The 14,214-nt window shown below is 38.0% G+C and overlaps 1 long non-coding RNA gene across 4 annotated transcripts in view; it reads left to right on the top strand.

Annotated features, from left to right (window-relative positions):
• Positions 1–14,214, top strand: part of LOC149676577 (uncharacterized) — a 109,026-nt gene that overhangs the window by 88,716 nt on the left and 6,096 nt on the right. The window lies entirely within an intron of this gene.

Here is a 14,214-nt window from a genome sequence, read left to right as displayed (position 1 = left end):
TAAAAATAACAAAACAATTACGATTAAATCAAATTTTTGAATATTTAAAGTAAAACATTTTTTGGTGTCTGGTCAAACGTGATCTCGCTAAAACGGCGTTTAAAACATCACCCAGCCTGGCATGGTTGAACCGCAAATATTTTAGCCACTTTAACCAAATTCCCTGACTTGTCCCTGACATTTTTAAAATTCCCTGTGACTTCTCCAGGTTTTCCCAGACATTTCTGACCCAGGGCTCCCACCAAAATCTTAAAAAAAAAGTAGGGAAATAGGGGATTTTTTAGGCTAGAAATAGGGTGAAATAGGCACCGAATTTTTTAAACTAGGGACCAAATAGGAACCAAAATGGGATCTTTATTTGAACTCATATTTTCACCAATCTATCCCTGTTTTCACAAAATGACAAAGTCAGATATTTGTAAAAATATTTTATCATAAAACTGACTTAGTTTTTGTTTATTACATTACTACGTTTTATCTATCACAATTCTATCACACTTAACAATCAGTCTTTTTTCGTTTTTCAATTAAATAAGAAATATAAATGTGTAAATTGGACTTTGGGTTGAATATTACAAGCTGATGGCACATTAAACTAGGAATATGGTGATTTAGGGACCAAATCACAATTCTATGGTGGTTTAGGGACCTCAAAAAAAAAGTAGGGGGTTTTAGGTATTTTAGGGACATGGTGGGAGCCCTGCTGACCCATTCTGAAATTACCTGTGACTTCTCCAGGTTTTCCCAGACATTTCTGACCCATTCTGAAATTACCTGTGACTTCTCCAGGTTTTCCCAGACATTTCTGACCCATTCTGAAATTACCTGTGACTTCTCCAGGTTTTCCCAGACATTTCTGACCCATTCTGAAATTACCTGTGACTTCTCCATGTTTTCCCTGACATTTTTGGCCCCATTCTGAAATTCCCTCTGACTTCTCCAGGTTTTCCCTGACATTTCTGACCCATTCTGAAATTCCCTGTGACTTCTCCAGGTTTTCCCTGACATTTTTGGTCCATTCTGAAATTCCCTCTGACTTCTCCATGTTTTCCCTGACCAGTTCCAACCCTGATATACCCTTTTCATTGAAACAAACCACGCAATTTAAAACGACACCCCCAACGCATTGACGCGTGCAGCATCTAATAATCAAACTGAGGAGGGAGAAGTTCAAAACCCTAAAAACTCATTGGAACATATTTTCCCGCCAAAAAATTAATAAAACGTAAAAAAAGAATATGATCCCGAATGAACGAACACAGAGACTGCATATACGAAAGGACTGGGTTTAAGTACTAACCGTGTCATTTGGCCAACAAGGACAAGTAATTCTATACCACCCCTAAAGACAATCTTAAAAAGGGTCAATAAAAACCGGTTTTTCTATGAAATTTCACGTCCCTTTCAAGTCCGTAAAACACTCTCGTGAAACATCGATTGAAAAATCGAAATATACTCCCTCTCTCACACACATATCTTTCTCGTTTTTTTTAAAGAGTTAGTAAGAGGTAGGTAGGAAACCCTCTCGAAGCCCCTCTCTAGGGGCGATACCCCTCTGATGGCGAGGGGAAGGGAGGGCTTTTTAAAAACCCCCGATAGACTGAATATTAAATCGAAAGAACCTAGTTGGAAGCTGGGGGGTTTTTGAAGCCCCCAACTCGGGGGTGCCTGATGAAAAAATGAAATAAAAGGGGTTGGGGTAAAAGGGGGCCCCTAATGCAGGTCATAAATTAAAACCGGGTCCATATGTCCCAGGGAAAAGCGGTGGTGGTAGGGGAGGGGCAAGAGTGATGACGGATTCAAAGGGGTTTTAGAAGCCCCCCCCCACAACCCCAACGCCGCCGCGAAAACCTAAACCCCTTTACCAACTTACCCTAGTTTTAATGTATATTGAAATTCAAGTAAAAGTTTCTCGATGCTAACTTACTTCAAAATAAAAAGAGTTAAAAATTATTTTCAAATAAGAATATACATGGTTTACAGACAAGAAGAGTTCATACCATTTACAAAAGGAGGCCTGGCTAGGTCTCCCTGTGTAAATGTTATGGATCCTCCAAGTCTGTAAACTATGTATTAACAAAATTTCAAATTCCAACTTCCCAAAATTTAAATTCTTAACTATTTACAAGACATTCCGGGGCATAACACTATGACGAATCTACAGCACACCCTGTACATATATATATATATACAGGGTGTTTCTGATAAGTCTGCATTCATAAATTAAGGGGATGTTCTTTGGGTGCACGATTTTGAGTCGAAAATGTAACTTCTATCGCCATCTTGTTTGCCCCAAGGGACACTGTTTTCGAGTTAAGATTTGAGTGTTTTAGGGATGACCCCTTAATTAATTAAATAGAAATAATTGTCTTAATCAGTTTCTTAATTAAATTTAAGGGGTCATCCGTAAAACACTCCTCCAATCTTAACTCGAAAACAGTGTCCCTTAGCGCAACCAAAATGTTATAGATAAAAGAAACACCCTGTATATACATATATTTGGCCTATTTCTGTATCATGGGGGCCCCAAAAACCCCAAGTTATACCCAAAACTTTCCCTGGTTATTGCGTCCATTTAAATAGCCTACAGAACCTCCCCCCCTTCTATATAGTTGCTAATACATATTTTAGGGGTGACGACACAGGAGAGGGCGAAAATCCCTCCCGACCCCAAATGGGGGTCCCCGCGCGGGCGCGGATGAGATGGCAGAGCCAGATTTTGGTGGCGAAAACTATACCAGGTTAGTAGACGCTAATATACGGTCGCGGAGTTAGCAGCTAAAACGCGTGATAAATGTCCCGCTTGTAACCGCTAGATGCCATCCATATACCCCTGTCACAGTTAACCGCCCTCCCTACCCCCTCCCCCCAGACAGGGGGCCATTCCCCCCTTGGTTCCTTATATATTAATAACGGTACCCACCCTACAACTCAGGCGGGAGAAAATAGATGAAAATGTAGGCTATGAATTTTCTAGATTATTAAAATGGAGCCAGGGGTTTTTCAACAATGAATATAAAAAGAATAGAAGGGGGACGGGGCCAAAAAACCCACATCGGGAATGTATAAAATATTCAATTGAAGCTGGCTGGGGCGTTTTTCAATTAAACTTTTAAAATTTTAAAAATATTTAAATATTTTTCGGATATTTTTAGCGTAAATCAATATTTTTTCAAAAAAGTTAAAAAAAATGTATGTTTTTAAACTAATTTATTTAAATAAAATTAGTGTAATAGGTAGTCGCGTGAAGCGCGTGATTGTGAAGTTACGTCTCGTGGTTTAATCGCCATATTTGGTTTATTTTTAAAAATTTCGATAAGGGGAAGCGGCGATTCAGGGGTATTACAGCCCATACTAACCCTATGGGGCCCCTGTAGAAATGTTTACACTGCCTTGCATTGGAGTTAGTGGAAAAGATATCGCTTCCAGGGGTAGAGAAATTATTAATATTTTTTTGATTTTTGATATTTAAGATGTCAAATATTAAGATGTTAATATTATAGTAACAAATAAAATCAAAGCTAATTTAAACTTTATACGTACATAAATAAGGTCAAAACTAAATTAAACTAATTTAAAACTTTAAACACTAAAAACAACGCGAGCAAATTAGGCCTAACCCCAACCCAAAATTAACCTAATAGAAGATTTAGCACATAACCCAAAATCCTATACCTCATTTACTTTTTCCCTTGAAGCACTATAACATTATAAAAGTAACATAAATAAAAAAAATACGAAGGAAACCTCGCAACCGAGTCGGATAATTAAAGTTACTAATAACAATAATCAAGAAAATAAAGACACTTTTATACGTGGTACAAAGCGGAACGTCGAACAATTAGTAATATCGTACATTTCCCGTACGAATATATTTTTGGCGCGACGAGAGAGAGAACACGTGGGTGGAGCAGGCGGGAAAAGAAAATAACCTGCATTATAAACGCACGTGGATTTGTGCTCGCGCTGTAATGAAGTTGAGGTTATAGATGAAGGACCAAGGCACGCGCCCTTAGAAAAAATGGGGGACCAGGCCAATAATTAGATGGGAGGAGTACCTCTACATGGTACAGAGCACGTGCTTGCATCTATAGACTGTGATAGAGAGAGAGAGAGAGAGAGAGAGAGAGAGAGAGAGAGAGAGAGAGAGAGAGAGAGAGAGAGAGAGAGAGAGAGAGAGAGAGAGAGAGAGACAGCGAGAGAGGATGTGCTCGAAAAAACATAAAAGACATAGACGTTATGTATTTTGGCGGGAACTATACAAGCATGTACACGCGACAATGTATACTGTAAAAGCCTTTTCTTGTTAAAGGACTATAAGGTTAGTAATTAGACTGTAATCATGTCATCCTTGTAACAAGGGGGGAGAGGTACACACACAGATATAAAGGTACACTGTCATTATATCTATGATTTTTTTCTAACTAAATAACAATATGTTTCTTATTGGGAGGTCTTAACCAAATGAGAAATCAGGGATAGATTTAATTTTAGAAGTAGGAATGGAGAACAGAGTAATCTGGGCGCTCGTCATAGTCCCAGACCCCCCTTCCACGGGACGGGGGGTATGAAAGAAGAGGCGGACGGGTCATAGCGACAGAGGTAAAAAAGGAATTACGTATTTTTCACCGTTCCCGTCAGCAACGTCATCAAAACGTAGTTTAAGTGAGCCAATAAGATAATTTAAAATTTTCGTTACCTGTTGGAGGGAGGGGCTCTATACTGGGCTATGAGTCGGACTGAAGTAAATACTAACCGTTCTCCATTCCTACTTCTGAAATTAAATCTATCCCTGAAGAAATTAAAGTGTTTGTGATTTCAATCGGGTTCTGCAGGTGGACCTCCTGAAAATTACGAAAGGAAACTCGGTGCGATTACTGCACAGAATATCTAATACATCATACAACACCTTCAGTTTTTATGTACCTGCAGCCGGATTTAAAGATTATAAGATTAAAACCATAAATAAATTTCTTTCAGCAATTTTTCGCAACGCTTAAAAAGTGTTTTTCCCTTTTCACAGACCGACCGAGCTTGTAAGGTTAGAGAAGAAAAAGATTCAAAGAATCCTTAAAAAACGACTTATTTTGGAAAAGTTATTTCTTAACCCTTAAAAAGGCGATATTTTCACCATAGAGTCTATTTTACTCTCTCTCTCTCTCTTATTTTTTTCAAAAGCTGTAGAAATATATTCAATAGGCGATTTGTTGCGCGGGCTTCAAAAAGAGTAGTAACTTTCTTACACACATATAGACATATAATATCTATGTATAAAAGCAAGGGCCCGTTAAAAATAATCACCCCTTTAAGAAAGAGTACCCCAAAGGAATGGGTGGGGGGGGGGGCGGTTAGGGGGCCCTAGCAGACCCCTTGAATAGGATCAGTAGAAAAAAAAAGAGTAGAAAACTTCTAATAGTGCTAGCAGAAAATTTCTCAATGTTCCTCCTTCCCCATACATTTTTGAATAGAAAACAGCAGAAAGGAGAGCGCGCGCTTTTATTCAAATAAAAGGGTAGAGCGCGTGGAACGTAGAGCACGCGGGGGAGTAGAAAGAAAAAGGCGGGAAAAGAAGAAGAAAAAAAGGCGGGAAAAATTCGGGTAATGGTTTTTATCCCTTACGACACTATTTTGGATGCAATTTCTGCCACTGACGTTTTGCATAGAATTCAACCCAAAAGAATTCAAGTTCAGTATTAACTCCCCCCCCCCTACTTCTTCTTCTTCTTCTTCTCCTCCTCCTCCTTTAACGGTATGTACTATTTAAAGTAAAGAACATTACGTCACTTTCCCCCTAACCTTAACGGTCGGTATAAAATTATTTCCCGCCACTTTCTCGAATTCTTTTGGCGGGAAAAATGGGCGGGTGTTTTAAAAAAGTTTCAAGAACGCGCGTGCTGAAAGGCGCGAGACAAAAATAGACTTAAAGTAAAAATAGAGATGTTAAGTACCCTCCGTAGAATTTGGGGTAAAATACCATAGCACTCGAGCTTAATTTCTTAAACTGTCTATATAGTATAAGTAACACAAAACTCGTGAGCGCGCGCGCGCGAGAGACTTTTTCCCGCTTTCCAACTCTTTCTCGCGCAGCATCTTCCTTGATGCCAAATAGAACTAGTGCAGCAAGCATAGGATCTCGCTCCCTGTGGCACAGCTGCGCGAGAGGGTTTTATACTCATCCCTAGAACTCTCAAACTCAAAGCATCTCCTTCAACATCAATTGATAATTGATGTCTTCTTTTTTTCTTTCTTTATATAAGGCGAGAGAGAGAGAGAAGAGAGAAGGGAGCCAAGGCTTAATATCTACTAGTTTTTCCCCCTCAATTCTCATGGCAAAAACCATTAGTGTATGAAGGATTTGGATAAAATATTTTTATAAAATTTATCTATTAAGTTCGTGACAGCTGTTTGAAGCTTAATTTAAAATTCATAGGTGCGGTATAACCGCGTTAGAATGTAAAGTTTTTTAAGGAATTTAAATAATAATAATGATAAAAAATTAAGATACTCAAAATGAATAAAAAAAATCTGAAAAATTTGCAATAGAAATGATTGGAAACAAGTAAATTATAATCTCCCACTGCTACCAAATATTTCAAGGTCAAGGGAACCCAGCCAAAAATTTTAATTTATTATAGGAAAAATGGATAATAATAATAAAAAAATTAAGATACTCAAAAACAAAAAAAAAAAACCTGATAAATTTGCAATAGAAATTATTGGAAACAAATAAGTTATAATCTCCCACGGCTACTAAATATTTCAAGGTCAAGGGAGCCCAGCCAAAAATTTTAATTTATTATAGGAAAAATTGATATTTTTCCCCAGGAATTATAGGGTCAGAGTTGCCAGATAAGTTTTGCAGATCCCGCCCAACCCAAGCGGAAAGCAGCCCAAATTACCGCCCAAACAAAAATTTTGTTTTTCCAGGAAAGCGCCCAATTTCCGCCCAATACAGAAAGTCTTTTTAACAATAAGCCAGGTTATTAACTTACAATGTAAACATATTTAATAGACAATAATATCATAAACTTGTTTAGTTACAGTAGTTTCCCTGATACACTGTCCAGAGAATACGGTATTAACTTCGTTTTCATTTTTCAAATATCTCTTAGCTTAAAAATGTGTTCATTTTTTATTAGATTTTAGACATTTCGACTAGTAGAATCCCTATTTTTTTTAATTTTATAATTGTAGCGCTCCCCGTTTTTAAAATGCCAGTCTACCATTCGCGAATTTCCCACCAAGAGTTTTCAATCCAGTCCGCTACTAGGGGCTAGGAGCCTAGGGCCTAGAGGCACTGCGTGTTAGATGAATGGGGGAAGGTAGCTAAAGTGGCACAGAACAGAATGAATCTCACGAGTTCCGAGTGGCCGGCCGAACCCCTCCTCCCTTCACTGAATCACTGCGCTTACCCGTAACCGCCGACTCGCAGACCGAGACCGGCAGAAACCTTACCAAAATACCAGCCCGAAAAACCAGCCCAAAAAACCGCCTTCAGCCCAACCATTTTTTTCCCGCTACATAGATCAAAAACAAGCCCAATTTGGGCGGGAAACCGCCCAACTGGCAACTCTGTATAGGGTTTTATAGGAGAGAGAAAGAAGTGTTTTTCTAGGAAAATATGGGGCTAAAAAATTAAAAATACTATTTTGGTTTAAATTATGTAGAAATATCTTAAAAAATAACAAATTGGTTTTTACTTTGAAAAAGAGGAACTTCATTAAAAATTAATATATTAAAAACGCTTAGCAAATTTCGGAGTCTAGTCAAATGCGATCTCGATAAAAGAGCTAAAACTTTTATGCTAAACTATACGAAAACATAGGATATTATAGGACCTTTCATGAAATTATAGGATAATAAAGGACAGGTTCAAAAACAATATTGGATTTCATAGGAATTATAAGACCGCTGGGCTCCCTGAAGGCTGAAGGTCACATAATGTACGAGGTCAAAAGGTCATCAACGGTTCGCCCAGACGGGGGGTGGACCAATTTAAAAAGGGTGAAAACCTTCCCATTCGGGATACATACAGAAGGGGGTGGGAAGGGGCAAAAAATAAGGGGGGGGCGGTGAATTCTATCAACCATGCGTGAAGATTCGTTCGGGAATTTCCTATGCTATTCCTAAACATCAAAAAGTAGTCGTATACACTCTCTCTCTACCGATGCATCTCCCATCCCTGGCTATTGCTAAGCCTACGAGCAAAATAATGAAAAAAAAAATAAAAACGTCCTGGCAATGGATGAATGCGTTTCTATACAATATCACGAAATAGAAAAATAATATAAAAAGGTTCAATTCAACCACCGAAAAATATTCGCGAGGTTCGGGTTAATATAGTTCAAAGCCGTCGGCATGTAATGGGTGCATTTTAGAAATAGATGAGATGGTTGATGAGCCCACATATACTTATTGCCATTTAGAACTAGAGATGTCTATATTTGTTGCCTCGCGACTAAGACAGGCACTCATTTCAACCCATCCTACACCTTCGTAAACTTAAAAATTATGCCTAACAATAACCCATATGTTCCCATTCATGTGTCTAGTTAGAACTAGAGATGTCCATATTTGTTGCCTCAACAAATACAGGCACTCTGAAGTTCCAGTTATCCTTGGTCAACTAAAAATTAGGCTTACATGTGTCCAGTTTAAGTTATAACTCGAGTTGTCCATCTTTGTTTCTCACGACAAAGACAGGCACTGATTATTTCAACCCATCCTACACCTTGGTCAACTAAAAACTAGGCCTAACAATAACCCATATGTTCCCATACGTGTGTCCAGTTATAACTCGAGATGTCCATCTTTGCTTCTCACGACAAAGACGCACTGATGTAGTAAAACCCATCCTACACCTCGGTCAACTTAAAACTTGACCTAACAATAACCCATATGTTCCCATTCATGTGTCCAGTCAGAACTAGAGATGTCCATATTTGTTGCCTCAACATAGCCAGGCACTCTGAAGTTCCAGTTATCCTTGGTCAACTAAAAACTAGGCCTAACCATAACCCATATGTTCCTATACATGTGTCCAGTTAGAACTCGAGATGTCCATATTTGTTACCTCAACAAACACAGGCACTCTGAAGTTCGACCCATCCTACACCTTGGTCAGCTTAAAAATCAGGCCTAACAATAACCCAGTACCACCTTCCGGATAGGTCTCAGTACTCCGCGAGAAAGACTTACTAAGCCTAATTCTACCCCAACCATCTCACCATCTCAGAAAAAAATGAAGCAATCTCAATCAACCCATAGTCACGGCTTTTAAATAAAATAGACGTATCCCTCTGTATTAAAGTATTTCATACGAATATAGCCCTCTTTGACCCCAGCGTGTACTCCGTCGCTAGGTACCTATGGGTGCGGCTACCATTTTAAAATCGTTGTTACAATGCTTCTAGGGCATCCTCTCTCTCTCTCTGAACGCTAAGCTAAGATCACTGAATCATTCCTGGTCGTCGTCTCTAGCTAGCAAAAGGGGACCAAAATGATGTAGGGGGCCCCTATTATGCGCAGAGTGGCCCAAAAAAACGTCGCCATTATAATATTTTTAGGGGTAAGATGTTTTCTCAATCGTACACAGCTGGTTTTATTACGAAATTACCTGAAGAGTAAGAACCTACGAGGGAGATACGAGGGTAACTTAAGCCTTTGCTAATGGTCCCAAGTGACTGTGATATATCCCGAAGGGGGCAAAGAACCAATCAGAGGGAACCCAACGAGCCCCAAATATTCGGACGGGGGGGGGGTTAGTTATTGTGAAACGGTCGGTCCCCCATTTTTTCTTGAATTCCCATGATTTTTTTCTTACCCCGGACCTATAAGAGGTTATTCGATATACTATAAAGATTTTTCCCCCTTCGAACTATGGGGTCTTACGGTTACGGGCCCCCAAGAAACTTAAGAATGTTATTCTACAGTGTATGGTATCTCTCTAGATAGTAGGTCAAACTGTAATAATTTCAAATTAAACTAAATAATAAAATTTGCATTCATTTAATAAAGTACCAAGTAATTAGAGAAAACCCATTCAAACTTCAAATACTTAAAACACACCCACACACAATTCGGATATTAAATTTCAAAATGGGAGGTGGTCCCCCCTTAACTAAATTATAATATTGGATAACTGTCAAACAATTGGTTGGTGTATTAGCCAAAGGCATAATTAAAATCGCATTATGGCGCGAGAAAAGCGGAGGTCATATCAAAAGGATTGAAATTCACGCGCGCTCGATCTCGCGCTTTTATAATATTATAAAAGGCGGGAAATACAGGACCGGGCTCGTGAACTGAAAGGAGTTAAGGATGGGGGAAGGGGGAGGGACCGACTTTAAGGAAGCTTCCAGCACACGCCACGTGCTAGTGCGCGGTATATTAGCCAACCATATATTATTTCCAAATTGGCGCCAAAGAGATCTAAAGGGCACCCTTTACGAGAGAAGATGGTCTTTTCCATTATGGTGGGGGGCTATTATTAATAATGAAAGCCAGCTTGGATTGCCACACCGACACCCCGAAATATTCTAAATGCCCGCATAATGAGTAGGCGACATTTAAATTAACCCATACCTACAGTACCATCCAAGTTAGGACTTTTAAATGCGAGAATTAAATTACTTCATCCATGAATATTGTAATATTAATTAACTCTTATGACTTTATAAAGCCAACAAGATTTTCTTATTCCTATCGCCGGAAGTTAGGCTTATCTCAGGACTCGTGGAGGGGGTTAAGGGGAAGAAATTCGTCTGTCGTCTGTTAGAAAGGCCAAAAATATGTACTGTAGCAGACGACAGACTAATTTCTTCCCGTTACTCCCCTCCACGAATCCTTAGATAAGCCTAACTTCCGGCGGTAGGGTGGATTGGCCTAAGCAATTGGACTCTCTGCTTAAACTTCCGGGCAGTGTTGTGAGGCCCTCCTCGAGAGAAGTTGATCAAATACCGAGTCAAACTGATCTGCTAGCCTTTATCTCTACAACCTCTCGACTCCCAAACGGCCTGGCAACATTGTTGCCCCCCCCCCGAAACCTTTAGTGGAAACTATGTAAACGCAGAAAACCCCCCAAAAAATTCCTCAATATTTTTTTTAGCACCCATACTTAATTTTCTTATTGGACCACACCATATTCAGGTGATAATTAAATACACACTGGCGCATTATAATTATACGCACTCCAACAATCATTGTCATAATAATTCAGAAACATCCCCATGCCGCCAAAAGACTGGACCAATTAGCGATGTACAGGCCGGCCGGCCGGCTGGAAAGTTTCCCCCGCAATATACACTTTAGTTATACTACCGCCAAACCAAAAATTTAAACATAGCCCGCGTTTATAATGATACAAATTAATAGTGGATGACCTAATAGGTCTTTTATTAACAATAGAGCAAGAACCCTTTTGGGCAGCAGCTAGAATCAGCAGAAGCAACAGGCGTTGAGTAGAATAATTGCTACAATATCATAACCCTAGCTCCATTGAAATTCTCTCTTAAGGTCATTTTATATATAGGGGGGTCCTGTTGTATTCAATCCCATCCCCCCTACCTCCCCCACACAAACACCCTTTACGCTTTTTGGTCATTATTATTTGAAAGGGACCCAACTGAAGCTATTAAATCGACTGAATCGGGGAGATTTTCCAACAATAACCGGCAGTGGGTTTATTGACCATCTAAAATTTCCCGCGTTTTCAATTATAATGGGGGAAAGGAAGAAGAAGGTGGGGGAGTGCGCCTTTTAGTATTTTATCGGAAATCAAATGTACCTATCTATATGTATGCGTAAATAAAGACTCGAGCAAGTTCGCGCCCAAAATCACGTGCTAAAATTACGTACATTCCCCCCTGAATCCCTCGCGCCATCTATATACATTAAAAGGGTTCACAGCTGATTGACTTTTCTGTTTGAAATTTTCCGCGAAAATGCACGTGGATTTATTTTTCTATTTGAAATTTTCCGCGAAAATGCACGTGGATTTATTTTTCTATTTGAAATTTTCCGCGAAAATGCACGTGGATTTATTTTTCTATTTGAAATTTTCCGCGAAAATGCACGTGGATTTATTTTTCTATTTGAAATTTTCCGCGAAAATGCACGTGGATTTATTTTTCTATTTGAAATTTTCCGCGAAAATGCACGTGGATTTATTTTTCTATTTAAAATTTTCCGCGAAAATGCACGTGGATTTATTTTTCAATTTAAAATTTTCCGCGAAAATGCACGTGGATTTATTTTTCAATTTAAAATTTTCCGCGAAAATGCACGTGGTTTTATTTTTCCATTTAAAATTTTCCGTGAAAATGCACGTGGATTTATTTTTCTATTTGAAATTTTCCGCGAAAATGCACGTGGATTTATTTTTCAATTTAAAATTTTCCGTGAAAATGCACGTGGTTTTATTTTTCCATTTAAAATTTTCCGTGAAAATGCACGTGGTTTTATTTTTCCATTTAAAATTTTCCGTGAAAATGCACGTGGTTTTATTTTTCCATTTAAAATTTTCCGTGAAAATGCACGTGGTTTTATTTTTCCATTTGAAATTTTCAAATGCACGTGAATTTATTTCTCTATTTGAAATTTGACGCGAAGATGAACGTGAAATGCATTTATTTCCCACAATTTTCTTCATTAACCTTACTTTCATTATATAATGCTCTAAAAAGAGCGTGTAACAACTAACACCAAATATTTCAAATAGTAGAAATAAAGGTGCAAAATTAAACTATAAATTTATAGAAAACCAGGGACTAAAAAATACCCGCTTAAGATTACCGATAGTCTTAAAATTTAAATTTAGTTTAGTATAAATTTTATTTTATATATTGGATTAAGAGAGGAGAAAGAACTATCTCTGAAATGGGCGGGAACTACAAGATGTAATCCATTTTATTTGGGGGGGGGGGCAATCTTTTAATCCCCCCGTTGGTTTAAATTGAAGGAGGCGGAGAAGTGGGTTGCAACCAATCTAAGTTTCAAAGTTATTATTAAAGAGAAAGTAGGATAACTTTTGATTTATCTCGCTGAGTTCCAACTTCCCCTCCCCCCCCCCCCTTAACGTAGAAAAAGTAGGGACTAGGGGCCAGTTTTTTTTTTTTTTTTACCAAGATGAAATCTAACTTGATATTAAAAACTAGTTTTGCAGAGTACAGCGGTAACATTGTATAATATTACTCTCTCCTCCTATTTCTTATATGGTCTAATATCATTCTTATTTAAAAACGCCCAACTAGTAATTAAGGGCATAATTTTGCTTAAATGGGGTTAAGTTATTATAATAATTTAAATTTTCGCCATTTAAATATTTCAAGGATAAGATATAATTAATTTTAATTCCCAGTCTTAGAATTGAACTTAACTCTAATCTCAATGTATTTATTTAATTGGATTATTTAATTTTAGTAATTTTGATACCAGAGCTTCGTTAAGGTGTTGGAACTTTTTTAAGTTCAGAAATTTACGAAGCCCCCGTCAGCTGTTTGTTTACAGTGTAAGCTTAAAAACAAGGGTGGAATCTGCTAATCTCAAACAATCATCAAAAAATACTGACATAAGGGTCGTGTAAATGATATAGTAAATCTGGTACTTACAGGTTTGTTGAAAATTCAAGCGTTGTTCGTCCTTTAAATACCTTTTAATGATGTAAATATGAATGATCCACGGAAGAAAGTCCATCATTATGAAGCTTTAGGTTGGGTTGTTTGAATAATTCGGGCCTAAATGCACTTTTCAACTAGTAACAAACCGACCAATCACGAGCCGCGAAATACCTCTAAGCGACATCTGGGGTTAAGCCTAAAATAACTGCAAAATCATCGCAGTTTAGCCCGAACCTAAGGATTTTCAATATTAACCCTAACTATCAAAATATCATTAGAAACCGACTAAAAATACCCAAATTGTGTAGCCTGACTCTTAAACTATTAGAATTAACTAAAATTAGGGTTAAACTAATTAATAAATTACCTGAATGGTGCGATGAAACAATAGACTAACGGACTCTTCTTCAAATAAACACGTCACGTGATAAAACTGACCAATGAGAGGGCAATGTAGCTACTTTATATGGTTAACTTCTGAGAGACCTCTATCACTCCTAAAAATAGCAAAATCATCCCTAAACTGAATAAGGCTTAAGTGTTTTTCAGAAAACATTGCCATTATTATAAAAAAATCGTTATAAACCGGCAACAAATA

The sequence above is a fragment of the Phalangium opilio genome, unplaced genomic scaffold (assembly GCF_054372755.1).
Source record: "Phalangium opilio isolate 3A_F unplaced genomic scaffold, DU_Popi_V2 ptg000045l_1, whole genome shotgun sequence".
Lineage (NCBI taxonomy): Eukaryota > Metazoa > Arthropoda > Arachnida > Opiliones > Phalangiidae > Phalangium > Phalangium opilio.
Note: the sequence above shows the minus strand (reverse complement) of the source record. Positions and strands in the feature narration are given on the sequence as shown.